This window comes from Zootermopsis nevadensis, unplaced genomic scaffold, assembly GCF_977971745.1.
Source record: "Zootermopsis nevadensis isolate Lab colony 2312 unplaced genomic scaffold, Znev_1.0 Znev_ptg000013l, whole genome shotgun sequence".
Lineage (NCBI taxonomy): Eukaryota > Metazoa > Arthropoda > Insecta > Blattodea > Termopsidae > Zootermopsis > Zootermopsis nevadensis.
The window spans coordinates 3,409,003-3,419,156 of record NW_028259145.1 but is presented as its reverse complement, the minus strand read 5'-3'; the positions used below and the strand labels follow the sequence as shown (position 1 = coordinate 3,419,156).

General features: G+C 37.9%; 1 long non-coding RNA gene across 1 annotated transcript; it reads left to right on the top strand.

The window, feature by feature from the left end:
• The first annotated feature begins 487 nt into the window (after positions 1–487).
• On the top strand, positions 488–1,908 carry LOC147873845 (uncharacterized). The gene is made up of 2 exons (XR_015535042.1): positions 488–1,189; positions 1,866–1,908. It is a non-coding gene; the product is annotated as an uncharacterized LOC147873845 (long non-coding RNA).
• Positions 1,909–10,154: the final 8,246 nt, after the last annotated feature.

Below are 10,154 nucleotides of genomic sequence, written 5' to 3'. Positions count from 1 at the left end.
CGTATCTCGATCGGATAAATGCCCTAAAGACAGGTGTGATATTGTAAGATTTGAGCTTTTCACAGCGGTGAGTATGAAGATTTCTGTCTTCTGGGTTGTTACGCTGTGTAGTCTGGTCGATGTTAACCAACTTTTCAGAGGTCATACTTCCTCCGTCATCAGAGCGATGAGTATGAAGTTTTCTGTCTTCTGGGTTGTTGCGCCGTGTAGTATGGTAGATGTTTACCAACGAATCAGCGCCCTGATGACGGAGGCAGTATGACCTCTGAAACGTTGGTTAGCATCTACCAGACTACACAGCGCAACAACCCAGAAGACAGAAAACTTCATACTCTGATGATGGAGGCAGTATGACCTCTGAAACGTTGGTTAACATCGACCAGACTACACAGCGCAACAACCCAGAAGACAGAAATCTTCATACTCTGATGACGGAGGCAATATGACCTCTGAAACGTTGGTTAACATCGACCAGACTACACAGCGCAACAACCCAGAAGACAGAAATCTTCATCGCCCTGATGATGGAGGCAGTATGACCTCTGAAACGTTGGTTAGCATCTACCAGACTACACAGCGCAACAACCCAGAAGACAGAAAACTTCATACTCTGATGACGGAGGCAGTATGACCTCTGAAACGTTGGTTAGCATCTACCAGACTACACAGCGTAACAACCCAGAAGACAGAAATATTCATACTCATCGCTCTGATGACGGATGCAGTATGACCTCTGAAACGTCGGTAAACATCGACCAGACTGCACAGCGCAACAACCCAGAAGACAGAAATCTTCATACTCATCGCCCTGATGACGGAGGCAGTATGACCTCTGAAACGTTGGTTAACATCTACCAGACTACACAGCGCAACAACCCAGAAGACAGAAATCTTCAGGTGTGATATTCTTTCTACACGGCGACGTTTTAAATCTTCTTAAATCGGAGACCTATTCATCTTCAGACCATTCCCGTAACTGTGCGTGGTGTGTCTGTTTACGTTGCGCGTTCCCCTCAGTTGCTCGCTGGTTCTGCGCAGTGTCACAGTCGCTTGTCGCAGGTTGTGGCCGTAGGATGTAAGCCTGCCGGTTCGCCGTTATTGGCGTTGACATGTGGCGTGTGATTGTGACTTCCGTAAGCAGTGAGAGATTTTCGCGGGTCCATTGTCAACATTAAAGAAGAGTTGTGAAGTTGGTTTACGGAACATTTTACTTTGAATATTTAATTTGCGGTGTGATCCTAATTATAAATCATATTTAATGACATGATACGCAAGATGAAAGGTTTTAACACGTTATGTCCTTATTTTCAATGAAAACATCAAGGTCATTACTACAGTAAAGCAATTTGTTAAGAATAATAGACTGTTGTCAGTTTAGTTGATACAAGTAACTGGTTTTGTATCCACTGAAGCCGCCACAAAATGTAACATGGGCTAACTGTGGTTCATTGTAAACGTTTGATTAAAACCAAATTTAAATCATGAGTTTGTTTGGGGAACTTTTGAACTGAAACAAGATCACAAAATTTCTTTAGTTTCAGATATGTATAAAAGTGTCTGTTACGAAACAACTAATGTTCATTTGACCACTGCAATCGACACTGTCCGACACATGGCCAAATAAACTTCTCAGAGTTATTCACAATTCCCTCGACAACAGTTTTAATGTTCTTTAATTTAAATTAATAATATTTATGATGTGCTGACTATGTCATTTCGTTGTCAGTTGGATATTATCTGTGATTTTATTCGTAACATTTATAATGTTCGGGATCAATACTGCGATGTGTACAGATTCTTTAATATCATTGCCACAAATTAAGATTTACAAGCCAAGTGATGTGCATTTTATTCTTGTGAAATAGTCTACATTTCTTAAAAAGACATATTGGCTGTGAAGACTCATCTGTTTCTTACGTATGCCTTGTGCTGAATGCTGTTCTGGTGCCCAGTTTGACTGTTTTGCGTGTGTCGTTCATAATTTGCTATTGTGAGGACTTGGTTGGTCTGCAGTCTCTGTTCTTATGCGTGCGGTCTCCATGCGCTAAGAAGACCAGTATCTTCGAGGTCATCGCGTAGGAGGGGTGAGTAGGAGATTGATAAACTGCTTTTTAATAAAAACTGTGTGCGTCGTTTGACTAAAGTTGAAATCAAGCGGCACGAACGTTGAAGGGCGACTGCAAATTACAGTATAGATTTAAAAGGTTTTTATTCATACCACGTATTGGAAAATAGATTGCTTTACAACAGTGGTGCAACATCAAAGTTTTTGTTTATAGCTGTTCAGTTTCGGAAAGCGGTGATGATGTTCAACTACGAACCCGGGCGATTCTGATCCCCGCATGGTTAGAAAGTGTTACTAACCACTTTCGTGAAACGTAGTTTCTTCAGTAAACACGGTTTGTTCCCGAAGAATTCTTTATCTTCTTGAACTGCGATTGCCACACAATATTGAAAACACTGCTAGGAGACTGCTCCTCAAATCTTATTTGGTAAGGACGTTCTGCAGCGGTCGATGAATGCGTTTCTTCATATACAGAACAGCAAAAAGCACGCTTCCTACGATTGTAATCCGCCATTACTAATTCATAGGATCTCCACGTCTTTTAGGGAAATGCCTGGAAACTCCAGCAGTACGTTGGGAAATTTGAATTTTTGCCCAAGGTTGTAGAGAAATTTGTTTTCGAGTACTTTACCTAAATAAAACGTCATTACTTATTGTAATGTAACTTTTGCTGAAGATGTATAATGCAGTTGCATGAAAGAAACTTAATAACTACGTTGGTTTCTTGGTGTTATAGTATAAGTGCCAATTCCGACCGCTGGACTTCACAGTTCATCTGCTTAACTCTTTTTAATGCTGAAAATAGTTCTTTTCGGAATAATCTTTATAATACGGTAACCTTGCGCTTGAGTCATTTTGGCATGAACATATTCAACGTTGCAACATTAGTCTTGTTTATCAGTAGACGCAACGGAAACATAATATAAGTTGGAAAAAAAGCTAAACAAACCTGACACAAAAGTGGACATAGACAAATTAAATGATGCAGCAAAGTATCCATTTAAAATTATTCTTTGTCAAGACTTTTTCCATCCATCGTCTGTTCTTTAAAATCACGACGTTTCGGAGGCTGGTTCTGTCTCCGTCTTTAGGTGAGAGGTACCTACTCAACTAATAAGGGACCCAACAGAGTAGGTACCTCTCACCTGAAGACGGAGACAGAACCAGCCTTCGAAACGTCGTGATTTTAAAGAATAGACGATGGAAAAAGTCTTGACAAAGAATAAATTTAGATGTAAACTACCGTCGTCAAAACCCCTTAAAATTGTAAATATCAATTGTCGAACAATTTTGGAATTGGCCACAGTCAGAATGTATTTTCGAAGTGTTGTGTGTTCCTAAACTGCACTTACATTTAGTGTCAGAGAACGAAGTGACGGTTGATGAAATTACAAAATGAATCTCATGGGGAAAATATTTACAACGCGGTGACAGTACACTTGACTCTCTTTGGCGTAACCAACGTGATGTTATCAAGCAATCTTTTTTTTTTATTTTAAGGCTCCTACACACCCGAACACACTGGTGGAAAACATTTTGAAACCAAATATCGTTCTCCAAACTAATATTCGGTGTTTTTTTCCGGTTACAAGTGGAAAGCAAAATACAGTCGATAAACTGTTTGCAAACATTGTTTGTCGACTGTTTGTAGGCGTGTAGCAGCTATTAGGCGCAGAAGACCCCGTTAAAAGAAAACGCAAATGAGCTCAAAATGAGACAAACTGAATATTACTAGCGTATTTAACTATTCCAAGTACATTTTAAAATTGTTTGAGGCCGACATGAAATTACTAATTGAAGCAAAATCATTCACTTACACATATTTACGGCTGATCGTATCATACGTATTTACGTATGATTGATTCTGTATGCGATTTGCTACGTATGTACCTGCCGCGGCCGTTGTGCCGAATTTGAGGTATATTTCATTCGTAAAAAAATATACTTTTGTGTGTATATGTGTTAAAACATGTATATAATCGCGTATACACACGATTTATTTAATGTGAACTGCACTTGTCTGCGTAATTAAGTTAATTTTATGTTTCTTACATATTGGTCGTGGCCGATTTAACTTGTGTCCAACTCCCTAATTTGTCGCCTTCTCGTATTACTTTATTACAATTGTTATGATATAATAGAATATGTATTTCATTAACCTACATGTGTCATGACGTCTATACAAAATTTCGTTAACTTGTGTGAACGCGTAATAACATTATTGATAAGTGGTCGTGGCCGTCTTTGCGCAAACTCCAACTCACGATTTTGATGCCTTCGTTCGAATTTCTAAAAAGCGATAAGACATAATAGAGTATGAATATCATTAACTCACTTGTGGCATGACGTCCATACAAAATTTCAATAATTTTTGAGCATCCATTTGCATTTTCCAAAATTCGTGCGCAGGAAACCAATTTGCACTGATCCAGATTACCCCGTCTTGGTTGGTTTGGGTTAGGTTAGGTTAGGTTAGGTTAGTGGGGCACCTGCGCAGACGTTGTTGCGCAGTGCAGTCGTATGACGTGCGCATGTGAGGGCACCTTGAGCTCGTTATGTTTAATTGTAAATTATTAAACACTCAAAAATTCGATTCCGTCAATTTTAATAGTATATTATATTCTGGGCTTCACTTTCATACCCAATTTAATTTTTTTACAAGGATATTTTATTGGACACATATTTTCATTAATTTCAAGTACACCAATCACCTATCACTTAAATATGATGTTATTGTATATTTCATTCTGGAAGTATATATGTTGTCACACGAAGAATAATTTATTAAAATATTTATTTAATTTTACATTACACTACATGTAATTACTTAAGTGACCCCAGTCATCGTTATAAAGAATAAATGTTCTTAAATTACATAGGTCCGGCTTCTGCAGATACGCGACTTCTGTATATGATTTACGTGTTACTAACTCGTACAAACGTCTTTACTGAGCACACATGGCATGCAATTGTCCTTTCACCGAAGTCGTATGTCTCAATGTGGCGAACCGCACATTTTCTTGCATGTTATGTTGAATTGGTGTTTCTCTTGTTTCTATTCTCACACGTCACCGAGAAGACATCCTTACACTGAGATTCACTGTAGGTAGCACCCGTTGATACTTGATTTAGCGGTGATAATTAATCTTGTTAATGGTCCCGAAGAACAGTATTTCTAGAGCACAAATTTACGTTGATACTGACCGACCGAAAACAAATAATTACAACCTTAGTTTAATGGCGACTATTCAATCACGACAAGCCGACTGTTCCAAGACAAAATCAGTTCTGACTGACTTCTGATTGGTCCTGTATGCCATTCGAAAGTATTGATTTCTTTAAATTGAGGTCATCACAGATGGCACGTCTTATGTTTGGTTCCTTATCTTTCCGACAGGCTGCGTCTTTGTGATAGTACGTCGTGTCCTCGAGTAAATGTGAGGCAATATTTTCAATATATTTTGTTGACATTTGACATACGACACCAATATGTTACCATAAGTTTGACGTGCGCCACGAATTCCGCGCCCACCAAGCATTGCAAAATAATGTACAAGAGATTTATTTTCAGTTTTTTGTGAGTCGATTTATATTCATAAATGACGTACTATCATTCACGTATGTTTATTCCGATTCTTTCGTTACATGATACTTATATATAGTGAGTTAGATTGGGTCATCGTTACGCATGGATCTGCTACGTATTTGTGTCAACATCTAGACTGCATACATTTTGCAAGAAATAATTCTTGTGGAAACATTATGTAATTTTAGACGTGTTTTGATGTATTAGACGCATATAAGCACTATTTGTGTTATAGGGGGATTCTGTGAGCGCGTAATATCGTTATTGATAAGTGGTCGTGGCCGACTTTGCGCATCCTCCACCTCACGACTTTGATGCCTTCGTGCGAATTTCTAAAAAGCGATAAGACATAATAGAGTATGAATATCATTAACTTACCTGTGGCATGTCGTCCATACAAAATTTCAATAATTTCTGAGCATCCATTTGCATTTTCCAAAATTCGTGCGCAGGAAACCAATTTGCACTGATCCAGAGTACCCCGTCTTGGTTGGTTTGGGTTAGGTTAGGTTAGGTTAGGTTAGGTTAGGTTAGGTTAGTGGGGCACCTGCGCAGACGTTGTTGCGCAGTGCAGTCGTATGACGTGCGCATGTGAGGGCACCTTGAGTTCATTATGTTTAATTGTAAATTATTAAACACTCAAAAATTCGATTCCGTCAATTTTAATAGTATATTATATTCTGGGCTTCACTTTCATACCCAATTTAATTTTTTTACAAGGATATTTTATTGGACACATATTTTCAGTAATTTCAAGTACACCAATCACCTATCACTTAAATATGATGTTATTTTATATTTCATTCTGGAAGTATATATGTTGTCACACGAAGAAGAATTTATTAAAATATTTATTTAATTTTACATTACACTACATGTAATTACTTAAGTGACCCCAGTCATCGTTATAAAGAATAAATGTTCTTAAATTACATAGGTCCGGCTTTCTGCAGATACGCGACTTCTGTATATGATTTACGTGTTACTAACTCGTACAAGCGTCTTTACTGAGCACACATGGCATGCAATTGTCCTTTCACCGAAGTCGTATGTCTCAATGTGGCGAACCGCACATTTTCTTGCATGTTATGTTGAATTGGTGTTTCTCTTGTTTCTATTCTCACACGTCACCGAGAAGACATCCTTACACTGAGATTCACTGTAGGTAGCACCCGTTGATACTTGATTTAGCGGTGATAATTAATCTTGTTAATGGTCCCGAAGAACAGTATTTCTAGAGCACAAATTTACGTTGATACTGACCGACCGAAAACAAATATTTACAACCTTAGTTTAATGGCGACTATTCAATCACGACAAGCCGACTGTTCCAAGACAAAATCAGTTCTGACTGACTTCTGATTGGTCCTGTATGCCATTCGAAAGAATTGATTTCTTTAAATTGAGGTCATCACAGATGGCACGTCTTATGTTTGGTTCCTTATCTTTCCGACAGGCTGCGTCTTTGTGATAGTACGTCGTGTCCTCGAGTAAATGTGAGGCAATATTTTCAATATATTTTGTTGACATTTGACATACGACACCAATATGTTACCACAAGTTTGACGTGCGCCACGAATTCCGCGTGCACCAAAGATTGCTAAATAATGTACCAGAGATTTATTTTCAGTTTTTTTGTGAGTCGATTTATATTAATAAATGACGTACTATCATTCACGTATGTTTATTCCGATTCTTTCGTTACATGATACTTATATATAGTGAGTTAGACTGGGTCATCTTTACGCATGGATCTGCTACGTATTTGTGTCAACATCTACACTGCATACATTTTGCAAGAAATAATTCCTGTGGAAACATTATGTAATTTTAGACGTGTTATGATGTATTACACGCATATAAGCACTATTTGTGTTATAGGGGGATTGTGTGAGCGCGTAATATCGTTATTGATAAGTGGTCGTGGCCGACTTTGCGCAACCTCCACCTCACGACTTTGATGCCTTCGTGCGAATTTCTAAAAAGCGATAAGACAAAATAGAGTATGAATTTCATTAACTTGCCTGTGGCATGACGTGCATACAAAGTTTCAATAATTTCTGAGCATCAATTTGCATTTTCCAAAATTCGTGCGCAGGAAACCAATTTGCACTGATCCAGATTACCCCGTCTTGGTTGGTTTGGGTTAGGTTAGGTTAGGTTAGGTTAGGTTAGGTTAGGTTAGTGGGGCACCTGCGCAGACGTTTTTGCGCAGTGCAGTCGTATGACGTGCGCATGTGAGGGCACCTTGAGCTCGTTATGTTTAATTGTAAATTATTAAACACTCAAAAATTCGATTCCGTCAATTTTAATAGTATATTATATTCTGGGCTTCACTTTCATACCCAATTTAATTTTTTTACAAGGATATTTTATTGGACACATATTTTCAGTAATTTCAAGTACACCAATCACCTATCACTTAAATATGATGTTATTGTATATTTCATTCTGGAAGTATATATGTTGTCACACGAAGAAGAATTTATTAAAATATTTATTTAATTTTACATTACACTACATGTAATTACTTAAGTGACCCCAGTCATCGTTATAAAGAATAAATGTTCTTAAATTACATAGGTCCGGCTTCTGCAGATACGCCACTTCTGTATATGATTTACATGTTACTAACACGTACAAACGTCTTTACTGAGCACACATGGCATGCAAATGTCCTTTCACCGAAGTCGTATGTCTCAATGTGGCGAACCGCACATTTTCTTGCATGTTATGTTGAATTGGTGTTTCTCTTGTTTCTATTCTCACACGTCACCGAGAAGACATCCTTACACTGAGATTCACTGTAGGTAGCACCCGTTGATACTTGATTTAGCGGTGATAATTAATCTTGTTAATGGTCCCGAAGAACAGTATTTCTAGAGCACAAATTTACGTTGATACTGACCGACCGAAATCAAATAATTACAACCTTAGTTTAATGGCGACTATTCAATCGGGACAAGCCGACTGTTCCATGACAAAATCAGTATTGACTGACTTCTGATTGGTCCTATATGCCATTCGAAAGTATTGATTTCTTTCCATTGAGGTCATCACAGATGGCACGTCTTATCTTTGGTTCCTTATTTTTCCGACAGGCTGCGTCTTTGTGATAGTACGTCGTGTCCTCGAGTAAATCTGAGGCAATATTTTCATTATATTTTGTTGACATTTGACATACGACACCAATATGTTACCACAAGTTTGACGTGCGCCACGAATTCCGCGCCCACCAAGCATTGCAAAATAATGTACCAGAGATTTATTTTCAGTTTTTTGTGAGTCGATTTATATTAATAAATGACGTACTATCATTCACGTATGTTTATTCCGATTCTTTCGTTACATGATACTTATATATAGTGAGTTAGATTGGGTCATCGTTACGCATGGATCTGCTCCGTATTTGTGTCAACATCTACACTGCATACATTTTGCAAGAAATAATTCTTGTGGAAACATTATGTAATTTTAGACGTGTTTTGATGTATTACACGCATATAAGCACTATTTGTGTTATAGGGGGATTGTGTCAGCGCGTAATATCGTTATTGATAAGTGGTCGTGGCCGACTTTGCGCATCCTCCACCTCACGACTTTGATGCCTTCGTGCGAATTTCTAAAAAGCGATAAGACATAATAGAGTATGAATATCATTAACTTACCTGTGGCATGTCGTCCATACAAAATTTCAATAATTTCTGAGCATCCATTTGCATTTTCCAAAATTCGTGCGCAGGAAACCAATTTGCACTGATCCAGATTACCCCGTCTTGGTTGGTTTGGGTTAGGTTAGGTTAGGTTAGGTTAGGTAAGGTTAGTAGGGCACCTGCGCAGACGTTGTTGCGCAGTGCAGTCGTATGACGTGCGCATGTGAGGGCACCTTGAGCTCGTTATGTTTAATTGTAAATTATTAAACACTCAAAAATTCGATTCCGTCAATTTTAATAGTATATTATATTCTGGGCTTCACTTTCATACCCAATTTAATTTTTTTACAAGGATATTTTATTGGACACATATTTATAGTAATTACAAGTACACCATTCACCTATCACTTAAATATGATGTTATTGTATATTTCATTCTGGAAGTATATATGTTGTCACACGAAGAAGAATTTATTAAAATATTTATTTAATTTTACATTACACTACATGTAATTACTTAAGTGACCCCAGTCATCGTTATAAAGAATAAATGTTCTCAAATTACATAGGTCCGGCTTCTGCAGATACGCGACTTCTGTATATGATTTACGTGTTACAAACTCGTACAAACGTCTTTACTGAGCACACATGGCATGCAATTGTCCTTTCACCGAAGTCGTATGTCTCAATGTGGCGAACCGCACATATTCTTGCATGTTATGTTGAATTGGTGTTTCTTTTGTTTCTATTCTCACACGTCACCGAGAAGACAACCTTACACTGAGATTCACTGTAGGTAGCACCCGTTGATACTTGATTTAGCGGTGATAATTAATCTTGTTAATGGTCC